The 15,904-nt window shown below is 48.0% G+C and overlaps 1 pseudogene; it reads right to left on the reverse strand.

The window, feature by feature from the left end:
* Positions 1-1,685: 1,685 nt before the first annotated feature.
* LOC144095497 (uncharacterized) lies at positions 1,686-7,953 on the reverse strand (annotated as a pseudogene).
* Between the last annotated feature and the right edge of the window lie 7,951 nt (positions 7,954-15,904).

Here is a 15,904-nt window from a genome sequence, read left to right on the forward strand (position 1 = left end):
CGTGTCGAGGGAACTAGCAATGTCGTGCGTGAATTCTGCAAGTTGTGAAATGGTACTGAGCCCGCGCCGAAACCCATGCTGAAATTTGCACAAGATATTGTTAGCTTCAAGAAATTCTGTAATGTGCTTATGAATGATATGTTCTAGTAATATGCATGAGTGTGAAGTTAATGAAATGGGGCGATAGTTGGACAAGATTTGGGTGCTGCCAGCTTTAAACAGGGGAATAACTTTTGCAAGCTTCCAGGCTACGGGGACGGTTGCGGCTGATAGCGATTTCTGGAAGATGGTAGTCAAATAGCGGCTGGTCCAAAGAGAGTAACGATGCAGAAATACATTAGGGATATCATCAGGACCACTACTTTTTTCATATTTATGTTCAGAATGAGGTTCAGAACACCTTCGACGCTTATTGAAATATCATCGACAGAACATTGAGAGTTGCTTGGAAAAGTAATAATTTCAAGGTTATCTGTTGTAAATACCGACTGAAAATATGTGTTGAAACTAGTAGCTATAGCTAATGAGTCACAGACCGGCTTATCATCAATAATGAAGGTATTAGGACTAGTGCTCTGTGGCAATATGGATGCCCAAAATTTGCGGGGATTGTGTTTCATTAATTGCGGCAAGGAATTTCTGCAGTAAAAATCTTTTCCCGAGTGAACTTTGGCACGGAGTTCTTCTTTAGCGTCGCTGAACTGTTGCAAAAGTTCAGGGTTACTATTGCGCTTGGAAACGCGTAGTCTGGCAACATGGCGAGAAAGATGCAGTATGTCTCTTGTTATCCAGGGCATACTGTGGTTTTGCTTTTTAGTTTTTAATGGAACAAAACGCTGAATACAGACCTTCACAATGTTCTCGAAAAATGTTACTAAAGAATTCACGTCACATGATATGCTGAGGTGCTGAAACTGTTCAAATGCGTCACTTAATAAATCCAGGATAGGCACGTCATCTGCTCTACTGAAATCCGGAAATGTTGAATAAGTTAGTTTTGAGGAAGGAATAGAACATGGGATCGAAACAAGAACAGCGTTATGATCGGATATCCCCTCGACGACTTCGCATGTAAAATTCGTCGCGAAAAGAGAAGAGCTTAAAAACACCAGATCCAGTATTGCCGAAGACCTCGTGGACTTATCAACTATCTGTTTTAATCCAAATGACAAAGAAAAATTGACAAGTTCATTACTGATTGCAATATCTTGACCAGTAATGGATAATGTATGCCATTGAATTCCGGGAAGATTGAAGTCTCTTAGGTTAATAATATTTAGATTGTTCATATGATGAGAATGCAAGAAGTTACTTAAAGAATGCACGTGGTCTACGGAAGTGCCTGGTGGTCGATACACCGCACCGATAACAAATGATTTGTTACCTACGTAGAGTTTGCACCAATTTGACCCTATTTCGACAGGGACCGAAATTTCAACAAATTTCAGACTAGACTTAATGAAGAGAGCGACACCGCCTCCTTTCCCATGCTGCCAGTCCGCCCTAATTACAACGAAACCTGGAGGAGTTATTTCAGAGTCAATTATACCATCGTGTAGCCACGTTTCGGGGACCGCAATGACATCAGGCGAATGAGTTAGGATTAAAGAGATAAAATTTGGAAGCTTGTTTACTAAACTTCTGGCATTGATGTTCAGAACACGAAGGTTGGCGGCGGTGTCCCGTCAATCAGAATCTGCGGGTGGCTTGGCAGCAGTAGCATTAGCAGCAGCAGTGTCCGGGAGCGTTGATTTCGAATCTTTGACCAAAATTTTCTCAGCATCATTCCAGTTGTACCGCACGCTATCAATAAACAAGTGGTCATAACGCAAATGAACCTTCGAGCCACTGTCACGATAAGATTGCGTTGCATCCCATATTTTTTTCCGGATCAATCGAACGTGAGCAGAGAAATCCTCGGATAAGCTAATGCCTGAATTTTTGAGCCTATGAGCATTTTTTAACGCTTGAGTTTTTTCCCGAAAGTCAAGTAGCTTAACTATGACAGGACGAGGGCACCCTTCCTGCTTTCTACCTAGCCGATGATACCTTCTATTTTAGGACAATCCAACTGAAGGTTATCGATGAATACCTTAGTCACCGCAATGAACAGAGCTTTGTTAGTTTCTTCATCTTCTTCAGCAAGAGCGTGAAATATAAGATTATTTCTGCGAGAACGGTTTTCCAGCTCATCATTTCTTGAAGCAAGCTTGCTAACAACCTCAGACAACGAATTCAACTGGCGTTGCACGGCCCCGTCGCTTGCGTCGCCGTTCGAGGTCGGCGAGCTTGACTCAAGAGCAGAGACTCGTGATTCAAGTGCCTCAAAACGAGAGTTCACTCTCTGCTGGAAACGTTTTATATCTGCAATATCTTCGGCCATTTTTCTCTGGTCCGCAAGCAATTCGGCAAGCATTTCATTAATAGCTGGCTGATTGGAAGTGGAGCAAGCGTCATCAGTGCTTGCTACTTGAACATTAACGGAAGAAGATGTAGAACGTGTGCCTGGTTTTGAACCGGGATTGCTGTGAGAGGGTCCAGGATTAGTTTCCACATCTCCGCTTAAGAGAACACTAGCAATTCAGTAAGCAAGATGTGAGTACAACGATACAGACACATAACGAAAACCGCGATTGTGTGGGCGAGGAAACAGCATCAAAAATCTGTGATCAGAGCGGACGCAACGTGCGTTTTCAAGAAAACGTACCTGCGTGAAGAATAAGAAGCGGATCAGCATGCTGCCACTTTCGCTGTCTCCTAGCCCACTGGCAGACCGCTGTGTAGGCATTTCTTTTATACGATCCGTGGGTGACGTCACAGAACTTGGCTTTAAGATGACCGGTAGATCGAAGATGACATCGTCGAAGGGAGATGCTCGGCCAGGTTGCGCAGTGGAGGGAACACCCGTGCTGTCTTTTACAGGAAAGGTAGGGCAGTCCACGCTCGCACAGAGGTCATCCACGTGTAGGATTGGTGATGGCGATGGAACTGAAGTCCGTAGCGCAAGGAAACAAGGCGCCGCTGTAGTCCCGACGAAGGCACCAGCGAGGCAGGCGCAGAACTGCGTGAAGAATAAGAAGCGGATCAGCATGCTGCCGCTTTCGCTGTCTCCTAGCCCACTCTCCGCACCACGTGACCAACCACGTGACAAACCATGTGACCAGCACATCGCGTAGCCGTGCAATGTACAGCAGGGTTCCCTTCACTCGAAATCAAAGCATGATCCGTGACGTAAGAGCATGTACCGGGCATGAACGTGACGAAGCAGTCTCGGCTTGGACCATCCGCTCGCAGAGGAGCTCCTTCACTGCTTGTTGGGTTGAACATTTTTGTTCGCGGCATCAGGCGCTCAAAGCTAGAGGGTAGACGTGAGTTACATGTTTCGCGCTCAAGCATCCAGCCCGTTCTCAGGCAGCCTGTATGCCAAAGGGGGAGGTGGGGCTCACTGCCACAGTATAGACATACTCCTTCCAATTAGAAGGCTTGGAGGGAGCGCAGCGACTGAAAAGACATTACGGTCGAGTCCCGAAAACTATGAGTGGGCTGCGGCATCAGCTTTTCGAAGCGGGGTAACCGAACACAAAGCATCACTGAGCCCCTCAGAGGGGCGCTTGAACTGCGAAAAACCTCGAACTAAAAATCGGACCTTACCAATGTACGACCTCACTCATCCGGAAAATCACGCGTGAGGTTGAGGTAAGTTTTGCAGACATCAAAAAATTTTGAGCTGCCGCCGACATTACCTCAACTTCACCTCACTCCGTGAGGTTGAGGTGGACCTAGTGAGGTCGCAACCTCATGAGGTTGCCCGCCTATGATGGTTAATAAAAGGACAGCTGCTGCACCATCCCCTTGCGGAGGTTTTAGGTTCGCTATTTTGTTTCTCTGGAAACGCGCAGTGAAAATCTTGGCTCAGCTCCCCCACGCCTAGCACTTCGCTTCCGAGCTGCAGCCGCTGAGGAGGGAGAGAAAAAACAGAACCGATTACACAGGCTCACGTGGCCGATGGCCTTTGCAGCTGGCATAGCGAGCAGCGGGCGGCATCCCTGCGTTTATCTTTTCTTTCAAGCTCTCTGTCACCCGCAGCCTCTCTCCATTATCTCCATCTGCTTCTTCCAATTTTTATCCGATCGGCGCTGCTCGATCCGTTATCTCACCTTTCTTCCTGACCTCGTCGATCGGTGATCTGGGAAGGGCTTCATTCATCCACGAGACGGAACACCCCGCAGAAACCCGATCCCGCAGCCGGGCGCCGCAAAGCGCAAATGTCTCCGCGCTGCCTCGCGTCAGAAGGGCGCCTCCGCCCCGCGTTCCGTTGCGGAGACAAAAAGGGCTCCTTCCTAGAACCTGAGAGAGAGGAGCGTAAAAGAAAGAAAATGGGGAACGAAGACACGAAATCGCCCAAGTGTCCGTTATTGCAATGGGTTACTGTCCTATATGAAGCATCGCGCTCTACTATATGCGAAGCAGGGAAAAATTAAGGAAATAAAAATAAAAATATAAAAAGAAGAGGTGGGGGGAATAGGCAGTGTGATTTGCAGTCACAATAGTTTGTCTTTATCCCTGGTCATGAGCAAGAAATAATGGCAGCGGGAGAAGGGCGGCATGTGGAAGCAAGCACGCAAATTGGCATGACCTCAGGCGATGCAGTCAGGTGCTGTGAATTTCAGTAGAGCTAGGACTCTGACCTCTGAAGTGTGGAGAGAGTACCAGGGTTCTCATTCATACCGGCCTGCACAGTATTAAACTTACATATAACATATTATTCTCGTTGCTCACGCTCACGGGTATTTCGGAAGCCGCTCTGTAGCAGCGTAACCTTTAGTTTGTGAAACTCGTGACCTTCCTGGCGAACGTGTTTCGACAGGGGGAGGAGAGGAAGGGATCTGGTGTGCGCGCGTTGGTTGTTGAATTTAATTCGGAAAGAATTCTCGGTTTGGCCAATGTATTGCATCTGACAATCGCCACACTCGAGCATGTATACTACGTTACTACTGTCACAATTCAAGTTTGGCCGGCCGCACCGCAGCCGTAACTTACATTTTAACTGTTAACAGCTGCACCCGTGTGGAGCGCATCGCGCTCTGATGCATATGCGCGCAATGTTGTTTTCTGTTGTTCTTTTCTTGCAGTTCCCTTGTTTATGATATTTTCTCGCCTCGTGTTGGAACCTCACGCTTCCGGCGAAGGAAGCTTCACCCAATAATAATTCTTCTCGGTGCCTTTATTCCTTGAGGGCAACTCCCCCTCTCCTCCCCAGGTGTCTCTAACCTCCGCTTAGTCCTATTTTCCCTCCAACCTTTTTTCTATTTTTTCATCTGTTCATTTCAGCCCCCCTCCTTTCCCTCAGTCAAAGGGAGGAGTCTGGTCGCGCGCTGTTTGTCTCTTGCGTGATCTGTTTGTTTGCTCAAAGGAGAGCGTTTTTCTCCTCTCCACGGGCATTCGGTCCTCCGAAAACGCGGACCTTTGTGTTCACAATTATCTTACCCTCATGAAGAACGGTCCACCGTTCGAAACCATTCGTAAATAAGTTCCTCCAAGTGTAATAAGAGTTAAGCCACTAGCTAAGAATATGCATCCTGCTCACTACGAGGGGAGAAGAAGGGCTATGGCAAAAGCTCTACACAACATATACAACCAAGATGAACATGCAGTATATGTAGATGCCGCAGAATATCCCCAGAAACAAGCGTTCGCACTAACGGCGGTGGATACGCAAGATAGACTGATAGTCTCCGGCACTACCATAACGAAATCCTCGGAAACGGCAGAAGAGGCAACAATCGCCCTTGCTATCATTAACACAGAAGCTACTACCATACTCAGCGACTCTAAATTTGCCATACGCAGTTATGCGAGGGGCAGAATTTCTCAGGCAGCAATGAGCATATTGGGTCAATCCAAAGACTTAGATTTATTGAATTGATATGGATCCCGGCTCACTCGGGGAACCCTGGTAACGAAGCGGCACACATAACAGCTCGAGGATTCGTCAGCCGAGCAGAGGACGCTGTCGTTGCTGAGAGTTTTTCGAAGGACGGGCTATCATCTTTTCACGATATTACTAATCATTTTAAAGTTGAAAGGAGGATATTCCCTCTTCCAGACAAAGCCTTTAATAAGGAGCAGGAGACCACTTGGAGGCGACTCCAGACGCGATCCTTCATGACGCCTTACCTGTTGTAAAAATTCTACCCCGGTGAAAACGACCCTGCATGTACATTATGTGGTGACTTAGCCGCTTATGATCACCTATTGTGGAATTGTAAAGAGGAGCCGCCCCCGAAATCTTTAATACAGGTTCCTACTCTCGAGCAGTGGGAGGCCGTGTTGGTCAGCTCAGACTTGGGAGTTCAAACCCGGGTCATTGTATGGGCTACCGAGGTCGCTGTTCAGCCGTGGACTGATAGCCACCTAGCACGGATCGTCTGCATTCTGCCTTTTCTGACGAATTAAATGTTTTCCAATCCAATCCCATGCACGGTGTACCCTGCAGAGACGCGCAATTGTGCAGTAAATGCACCTTGCAGATATGCAAAGACACGCTCGCCAAGAGCCGGGGAATAAATTGGGTTTATTCAATGGAGCGCGCTGCTTTTACAGCGAAGTCACTCATCTGCATTGACGGTAATCTTTTCAGCTCCTTTCTCTTTAATTTTTTCTATTTAATCATATCCCCAGCGCTTTCGCTGCCGTCCGTCCCTTGATCTTCGTCGTACCGGAAACGTTGAACATTGGTCTGGTTGTTCCACGCTCGGCTCGCTAACTGCGTTGGGGCTTAATAAGGCATATCCCAGCAGGCTTTCGTCCGGGGCTTCCTCCTGCGGTTCCGGTCTCTATCTGGTCGCGGTGCGGCTCTCGAACTCGTTTGGGTTCTGGAGCTGCATGAGGGACTCCAAGGGGTTTCCGCGCAAGCTGAGTGCTGACGCCTGGGGAAGGAAACAGGGTGACGAAGCACTCCACAATCAGGAATAGCAAACGTAGTCTTTACCAGGTGGTCACCGTGCACAAAACGTTGTTCGATGTCGATGCTTACGAGGTACCTTAAAGCTCTAATCTTTCCGACAATGATGCCGACAAGTCATGCAGGATCACCAGGTCAGATTTCCTTCACTCTCATTCTGTCTCTCTCTTTGAACTCACGCCGCAGTGAATCTGGGTGAGGCAAGTCCGCCATTTATTTATCCACGCGGTCACTAAGCTGAGCATGTAGCAGTACCAGGCATGTTCTTGGGGCCCATGAGAGGAACAGCACCGCTGGTGCCTTTCCCGTTGCTGCACGTGGCGTGTTCCTGTGGCGGAAAAGGAACTGATCGATGCGGTGCTGAGTATACCTCTGCAAGCCCTCATTTTCTCCATTGTGCATGTACTTTTGCAGGCCTCTCGTATCAGTCCCAACAATGCGTTCTGCGGTGCAATGTGACGCTGGTTGATAGGGTGGCGTTGTTTTGTGGCTTATCCATTTGCTGACAGAAACGTCGCAAATTATTTCGAGACGAATTGAAGCCCATTCTCTGTTATTACTACTTCTGGTAGACCAAAAGATGCGCAAAATGGCACGCAGCTTTTCTATAGTTTTTTCGGAAGTCATGCAGATGACCTCAACACCCAAAGAGAGTACGCATCCGCAAGAAACTGTAACCGTTTGGCTTGCTGTACGAAAAATCGAGGTGTATCCTTTGGCAGCGCCAAGTCGGCAATTCCCATGATGCTATGGGCAGGCGTGGAGCGGCATTCGAACTCAGCTGGCACCTTGCACACTCTCGCACTGTTCCCTCTACAGTCGGCCACCCCCTCCCATTTTCTTTTAAATGGCAAAATATAAGCCGGCAGCACTGGAAGTACACTCATGACAGAGGTAAAATTTGCCCGGGATCAATCGCAGTTGAGAATGGGTGTTCCCACCCCTAGCTGTAGGTGCAATCAGCTCACCATAGGGACCTCTTGGGACATGGTGGCACTGTGACCTCATAACTGAACCAGCCCCAACAGATCTCTTACTAGAACGAGATATCCAGGATAACGGAAGTGGCGATAGTAATACTTTGCTGCTCTGGGCATCTCTGTTGGAAAGAAGAAATATATGTTTCATCAAAAAAAAAGAAATTCCAAGGTCCATTCAACAGGGCAAGCCAAAAAGTAGAAAGTGTAGGTGCTGCGCCTAACTAAACGTCCTCCCAACGAGGGTCGCTGTATATAGAAGGACACAGGCACACAGTCAGAGCTGCACAAGTTTACATCAAAATATATCGAGCAGGGAAGCATACCCCTGTCTTGGCAGCTGAGAAATAAGAATGTGCCCAAACAACAAAGACTGGAGGCGAATGGCTTTTCCCCTAGGCGAAGCCACCCCGGCGACGCAGGCAGTGTAGCTGCGGGCTGGGCCTATCCAGAGCTCTGCTTTATATCCACCGATCCCGTGCCTTATTTTTTCTTTTTTCATGGCCATTAAGGGAAGAGGGGCTGCCGGTGGAAGGTCAGTGGAGTCAGAGTTTCAAACCTATACGCAGAAGGATACAAAGGAGAATCTATATCCCTAGTAGGAGGCAGGATACGAATAAAGAAGAATCGAAAAAAATTGTGTATAGGTATGTGTGTACAGATGTATATATATATATATATATATATATATATATATATATATATATATATATATATATATATATATATATATATATATATATATATATATATTGTTGCGTAAGTGATATAGAGAAATGTACAGTTATAAGAGTGACTTAGATGAGTGAAGGGAGGAGGAGTTAGGGAAGACTTTAAAAAATAAAAAATGGAGTCACATGGGCCTGGCCCCTATAGAAAGATTAATAGCTACTAAGCTTTGTGGGTTCTTAGTCAAAACAAAACCAGGAGGATGATGGCTGGGACTCTTGGGTTGAGAGCCGGTGCGTGTTCGCTCGCTTTTGAGGGCATCATTTCTCCTTAGAAATCCTAAAATTTGAAGATAGAATATTTTTCTTAACTTCATTAGGGGGTCGGGGGAACTAATCTATTCTTAGATATCATTTTTACAGCTCCAGTGTGAGAATAGTAGGACTACCACAACTAATTGTGGGGTCATCAAGCCTGGAAGCGCAGGTGCTACGGCTCGAGGGTTTCAACGAAGCCATTGTCCCACATCGGAAAAGAAGTCTTATGTTCCTGAAGACTATGCAAGAGAACTTAGGACTTCAAGACGTCATAAACTTGACAGCATTGCAACCTGTATTTTTTGTATAATGAAGGATCTTCAAGAAAGATTTCTTTAGACATTATATATGCATTCTATCTACATAATCATAATTTGGATCGTGAAAAAACGCCCACTGATCATGCCCGCTGCCTGGGCTGCCGTTTTGCTAGTGGTTGCTAACGATTTTTTTTTCACTTTAAATTTACTTTGGCTTTGGCCCCGTTTATTGATTTTATTATTGGTTTAAGCCTGCTATACTTGAGGCGCAGGCAGAGGCTCTTTTATTTTTATTCTTTTTTATGCCTCTCCATAATTTATGCTCGCAATTTCCTTGTCTGCCCCGGCCACCACACGTGGCTTCATTCGAGTTGGTCCCGGGTGACCTTCATGCGAGAGCTTCAATATTGAGCGTGGAAAGGAGCGCGGAACAACAACTCGGTTGCACCACGTACTGCAGTCATGGTCAACAGACAGCTCGTGACGTCTTGCACAGTACGGTGCAAGTTCCTCCTCGCGTACTTTTGAGGGCCAGCCGTTCCGCGTGTAACGCATGACCTTCGGTAATGCAGGTTTAATGCAGGTTCTTTTTTAGTTTCTTTTTGATAGCTTTTCCTCTTATAATGGCAAGAGCTGTGTCGCTGAGAAAAGCTGGATATAGTAACTGGCACGGTGTTCTTTATGCAATGGAATGCTTGAAAGCGCGTCGGCATTTGCGGCAGACTTTCTCTTGTCATATTTCCAGGTGCAGCGATATGCAGCGATCAAGAGAATCCATTTCTGGGAGAGATGTAGGTGCGAGCGCTGTCCCGTTCCCTCACTGCGTCCGTGTTTGTATTTTTGACCCCCTGCGTCTTTCCTAAATATGCAACAAGCCCTGCTACAAGTAGCGCAGTCTGCACGCTTAACATGGACGCTCGATTAAGCGTCCGGCACTGACGCTACAGCCTGAGAGCGCTGAGTCTGAGACCATGATGCAGAGTGCGTCTGCGGCGGTTGGACACAACTTATGCTCTCCTTCCACCCTGCTATTGAGGCGAAAGCCTTTACTGGATCATACTCGCGGCCACGAGCCTGCCCATCGGAAATCACACTCTTCAGCAACTCGATAACAAAAAAATATTTTTACATGGTGGGATTCGAACCATCATCCTTCCGATCCGCAGCCGAGCGTGCTAACGACTACGCTACTTCCTGCCAAAGCATATGTAGTTCTCCTTGTCTAAGACGCCGGAGACTTTGCGGAAAGGCGTCGAACCAGAGGGATGCCGCCGAAACGCCCCCCAGTGTCTCCAGCATTTAACAATCACAAACGTGTACTTATTCACCATCTTAACCACACATTAGTGGCACAAGCAGCAACACCGCACTAAAGGATTTTGAGTTAAGGTGTTAAATGCTACAGGTGGGGTTGGCCTTGCTTTATCTGCCGGCAATTGCTCCTTCGTAGCGTCCCTTCAATATTAACAATGTCCTGAAACCTCGGGCATCTACACCGCTACGCGCACAGTCTCTTATAATACCACACATTCTCTCCCGTAGTCACCATCTGTGCACACAAGCAATCCACACAGTCCACATCACAGTCCACTCCAGAAGTCACCATTTATGCAGATATTCAGTCACAGTAGAATATAGGCCATTGTAGTGCCACAATCCATACACACATTCACTCACAGTATAAGTTAGTCCACTCCGGAAGACACCATGTACGCACACATTCCATCACAGTAGCCCATAGTTCATTCCTGCTGTCACCATTTAAAAACAAGATCTGTGTCCTGTAGAAATGTTAAAAGAAGGCGTGCAGCCTCCCTTCTGCATGTCTGGTTTCCTCTCGGGTAGACAATGTCCTGAACTGTGCTGTGACGGGTTCCTGTCTTCTTGAAGGAAGCGAACATCACATGCCTTTCCGCGTTGTACTCTGGGCAGTACGTAATATAATGTTCGATATCCCCGCACACACCACATGAAGAGCAGAGCGGAGACGATGCTATGCCGGTCTTATGCATCCATGCAGGAGTGCGAGCAGAGGCCGTGCGAATTCGATGTAGAAGGGTCGCCTGAGATCTTTTCAGTCCCTTGGTCACACATGGTTTGTGGGACGCACTCCACAGTGTACTGAAGTGATCCAGCATCGTTTACCTGCAGAGACTTTTTCCATCTTGAGGTACATTTTTTGATGGAATCCTTGAGAGAGCTTTATGGGCGAGATTGTCTGCCACCTCATTACCATTGACTCCTATGTGAGAGGGCACCCATTGGGAATGTATAGTAAAGCCTCTGCTGTGCAGACTCTGCACCAAGCGCAGAGAGCCTATAGACAAGGCGTCAGTGGGGAATCCGCACTCTAACCTCTGAAGGGCAGATTTTGAATCAGGATGACAACAAGTTGAGCCGGACAAGACCCTAACTTCCGTAAAGCCGCCTCGTTAGCAACACTTTCAGCCGTTGTGGAGGATACGATAGCAGTACAGCGTACGGGCCACTTAATGTCCAAAGAAGGAATGTAAAAAGCCGCTGCGCTAGCTTGTTTGACATTGTCCACAGAACCATCCGCGAAAATTTGAAGATGACAGGCATACTCTGTTTCCAAGTGTTCAAGCACAAGCGAACGCGTTGCTGCCAAAGGAGAGCTGCGCTTCGCGCTCACATGGGGAACTGTGACCTTACAGTCGGGGGTCGGAAAAGACCAGGGGGGTTTCAACCGTTTCCTTTGCCTTCGGACATTAATGCCTAAAGAACTAAGAGTATTGAGTGCCAAGTAAGCCTTCGACTCATATCTCTTGCAGAGCCGCTGGAGAAGGGGTCGCCCAGCTACCGTCTCTCCTAGGCGGTCAAGATGCATTAGTATACTCTGAGAAGCGATAAGGCTAAGAGGTTTCGATAGGGACTCATGAAGTACTGCCTTATTCGCAGCCGCCTGGGGAACTCCAATGGCTCTTCTTGGGCCCTTTCTGTGGACAACTTCGAGACGTTCAAGTTGTGATGCCGAAGGGGAAATTAAAGGTAATTGATACATTATGCGACTGACCACCAGCGCTTCATGAATTTTGACCATTGAAGAAGGATGGTTTCTCCATTGCTCACGTGCAGTTCTACGGATCACATTGAGACGAGAAGATATAGATGAGACAATCGCGTCTACAGCTTTTCGCCACTGTAGACGGGAGTCAATAATGACGCCCAAGAAACGCGTGTGGTTGAATTGACGGATGCAAGAGTGACCGAGGTCTATCTTCAACCGCGCTTGACGTCTTCCTACACCTGGAAACTGAATAAAGCCGGATTTTTCCACTGACAGAGACAACCCCACACCTTGAAGGTAAGCTTGTGCCGAAAGTAGAGCCTGTCGAGCTATCAGGGCTAATCGCTTGTGTTGGTAGCCAGTAATCCAAATACAGATGTCTTCAGCATAAAGTGACATACGCACTTCCTGAAACCCTTTCTCAAAGAATCAGGAAGGCCAGCCACTACGACGTTAAAGAGCGTGGGGGAAAGAACACTTCCTTGAGGCACACCTCGTGATAGAACCCTTTCGGTGCTTAACGTGCTCCCTAACCGTACACGAACTACGCTATCACTTATAAACTTGTAAATGAATCTTAACATATGGCCCTGTATGCCCATGTCTTGAAAACTGTTTAGAATTGAGCTCTGAAGCACGCTGACGTAAGCTTTCGCAACGTCAAGAAAAATGGCTAATGTGGAAAGGCCGTAAACTCTCTGGTCTTCAATGTAACTGACCAAGTCTAAGACGCTATCTTGGGCACTAAGGCCTCGGCGGAATCCTGTCATACATGTTGGCAGTGCCTTGCTGTCCTCAAGCCACCACGATAAGCGTTCATTTACCAGCTTCTCCGTCAACTTAGCTACATAGGAGGTCAATGACACAGGGCGATACGAGGCAAAGTCTGTCATGTCTTTGCCAGGGATCAGTACTGGAACTACATGTGCCACCTTCCATGACGGAGGAACATCGCCAGTCTCCCAAACTCGATTGATGAAGTTGAGGAGCTCATTTCTGAGTTGCAAGGGCAGATTATTCGGCATTTGTGTGGTGATGTCGTCGGGACCTGGTGCACACCGGCGCCGCAGGCCACTGAGCGCAGTCTGGAGCTCACGAAGTGTGAACGGGACGTCCATGATAGACCTGGAGAAAGCAGGTGGTGTATATATATCAATTCCGGAATTAGCACGTACGAGTGCGTCTGCAAATTCCTCTGCCAAGCACGCACTAGGTTTTTCCTTGCGTATTGCAAGAGCTTCAAAAGGCTTCGAAGGGCGAGATTCTCCAGCAAGGCTGCCAATAACTCGGCTTATTCTCGTCATCGGTGAGAACACGGTCAAACTAGCGCAGAATGAGGCCCATTGCGACGTGTACAGCTTATTCGTGTGCCGTCTAATAGCAGAATTCAGCCTATTGAAGGTCGTCTTCAGTTGCCTGTCGTTCTTCTTCCGCACGAGTTGGCGCTCCGCCCTTCTCGCTGCACAAAGGTTCCTGAGCCGGAAAATGATCAGGTAACTTGACCGCCGTAGTTGCTGCTAGCTTACTAGAAATTATTTTGTCAACAAAATCACCAGAAACACGTTCTAGGTGCTCTGTGTACTTGTCCCAGTTGACCGCATTGCCAATTTTAGGACCATGCACACGAAAGTCGGCAGCAAACACAAAAGTCGAAAAGTGATCACTTCCCATGCAGTCAGGCGCTGTTGACCAACTCACGCGGACGTCAGGTGAATGCTGTGTCAGGTCTACAGCTGTTGCTGAGGCTGGAGGCCGGAAGAAAGTGGGGCTTCCGTCATTGGCAACACATAGGTCAAAGCTGTCAATAACGTCTTCGAGTTTGCGTCCTAGGGAATCCGTGTTCGTGTCACCCCAGACGACATGATGGGCGTTGAAATCACCGAAGATAATTGTAGGAGCTGGGCAGCGGTCGCAGAGCTGCTGTAGAAACAAATCCAATGCTCCCTTCTTTCGCGGAGACACGTACACGGATGCAATAGAAAGGGTTCGAGAGCCGAGCTGTATTCTCACAGCCGCCAGCTCAATGTCATCCGTGCAAAGATCGGCAACGCTTAGAGAAACATGTGGAATTTCCCTTCTTATGTAAAGCGCAGCACTTCATGCAGGAAATGACTTTATGCTGCAGTTTTTAGGGGCGACATACCCAGTCAACCATCTCCCGCTTGGCAGGCCATGAGAGGCTTCTGACAGGGCGAATACTGAAACACAAGTCTCTTTCAAGAATAGTTTTAGTTCAGCTAACCGACTTAAAATCCCAGTGCAGTTCCACTGCAATATAAACGGCACTTTTCAGTGCATATGAGATCCATGAGGTTTGACACCATCCATTTTAGATCGCAAGAAAGTTTGCTGCGAAGGTTGTAATTAGGGAGCCACAATAAAGCACCAGCTGTAGAAAGTTTTTCAGGTTACCAGGCGCCATCGCTGGAACATGTGAACACAGGGCCCCAAACAAAACATGAAGAAGGTCAGACATACCTTGATTTTTTAGCTCATTTTGCGCGACGCACTCACTACATCGACCAAAGGTGCCGACGGGGACACACTCTTGGCCGCAGTAGCTGGTTTTTTTGTCACTTGTGCATATGAGGGTCCCCCTTGCCGTGGAGTCTGGCTGTGATCCGGCCGCTCAGGAACATGGACACTTTTTGCTGGAGATCGAACAGCCGACTCGTGCGCACTGGGTTTTGGCGTCTTGCTGGACCCAGGTCTCTTAGGGACATTGTTGGGCAACGCAACAACATCAGACTCCAACACTGGGAACTCGTCTAATCCTGAGACAGGCGTTCCAGTCGGTGGGGTTTTTGGACCTGCAATAAAGGATATCCGACGGTGCAGAGCGCTCACACGGAAGGGGCAGCCTCCGAAACTCGCTGAATGATCACTACCGCAATTGGCGCAAGCCAAATCTGCCTTGCAGGTTTTAAAGTCGTGGTCGCCTCCGCACCGCTTACAGCGTCAATACTTTGTGCAAACTTTGGCCACGTGCCCAAACCGTTGGCATCGAAAACACCGTGGAGGAGTTTCAGTGAAATCTGCGGCTGCGTGTTTTGTGAATCAAAGATCAATTATTTCGGGACGCTCTGAGTTGGCAGCGAATGTCAACACGATCGAGTTGGTTGGTTTCGCAGCCCATTCTTTTCCTGGAGACTCGAAACGACGCAGAAGTCGTTTCACGTGCAGCACACCTTGTGGATTCAAATAATCAAGTAGGTCGCGTTCTGAATATCACTTTGGTACACCCTTAATACCACAGGTGTTCTTCACGTAGGAATGGGGCAACCGCACGTTAACTGTGATGCCAAAAATCTGAGAGCTCTGCAGGAACTTGTCAACCTGCTCTTCCGTCGATACATCCAGCTGAAGAGCCCCGTGCATGGTGAACCGACTTCGAAGCGGAGTTGATCCCAGCAGTGATTGAATGACCGCGAAAAGTAAGACGGGATTCTTCTCCCTTAAATCAACCCCCTTTTCTGTGGGCTCAACCACTACCGGGATCCCTACCGTTCTTTGCTTGCGATGACTCCCCAACTTGTAGCCCTCGTTGTCCACGTCAGCCATATCGGCCACTGACTCGTCACCATCCACGATCGTTGACTCAGCCCCACTGAGCGATGGGGTCTCGCTGGACGGGTGGTCGTGTCCATGTTCTGGTCGCTCCACAGCCTGGGAAGCCATGGCCGCCTCTT

This window comes from Amblyomma americanum, chromosome 6, assembly GCF_052857255.1.
Source record: "Amblyomma americanum isolate KBUSLIRL-KWMA chromosome 6, ASM5285725v1, whole genome shotgun sequence".
Classification (NCBI taxonomy): domain Eukaryota; kingdom Metazoa; phylum Arthropoda; class Arachnida; order Ixodida; family Ixodidae; genus Amblyomma; species Amblyomma americanum.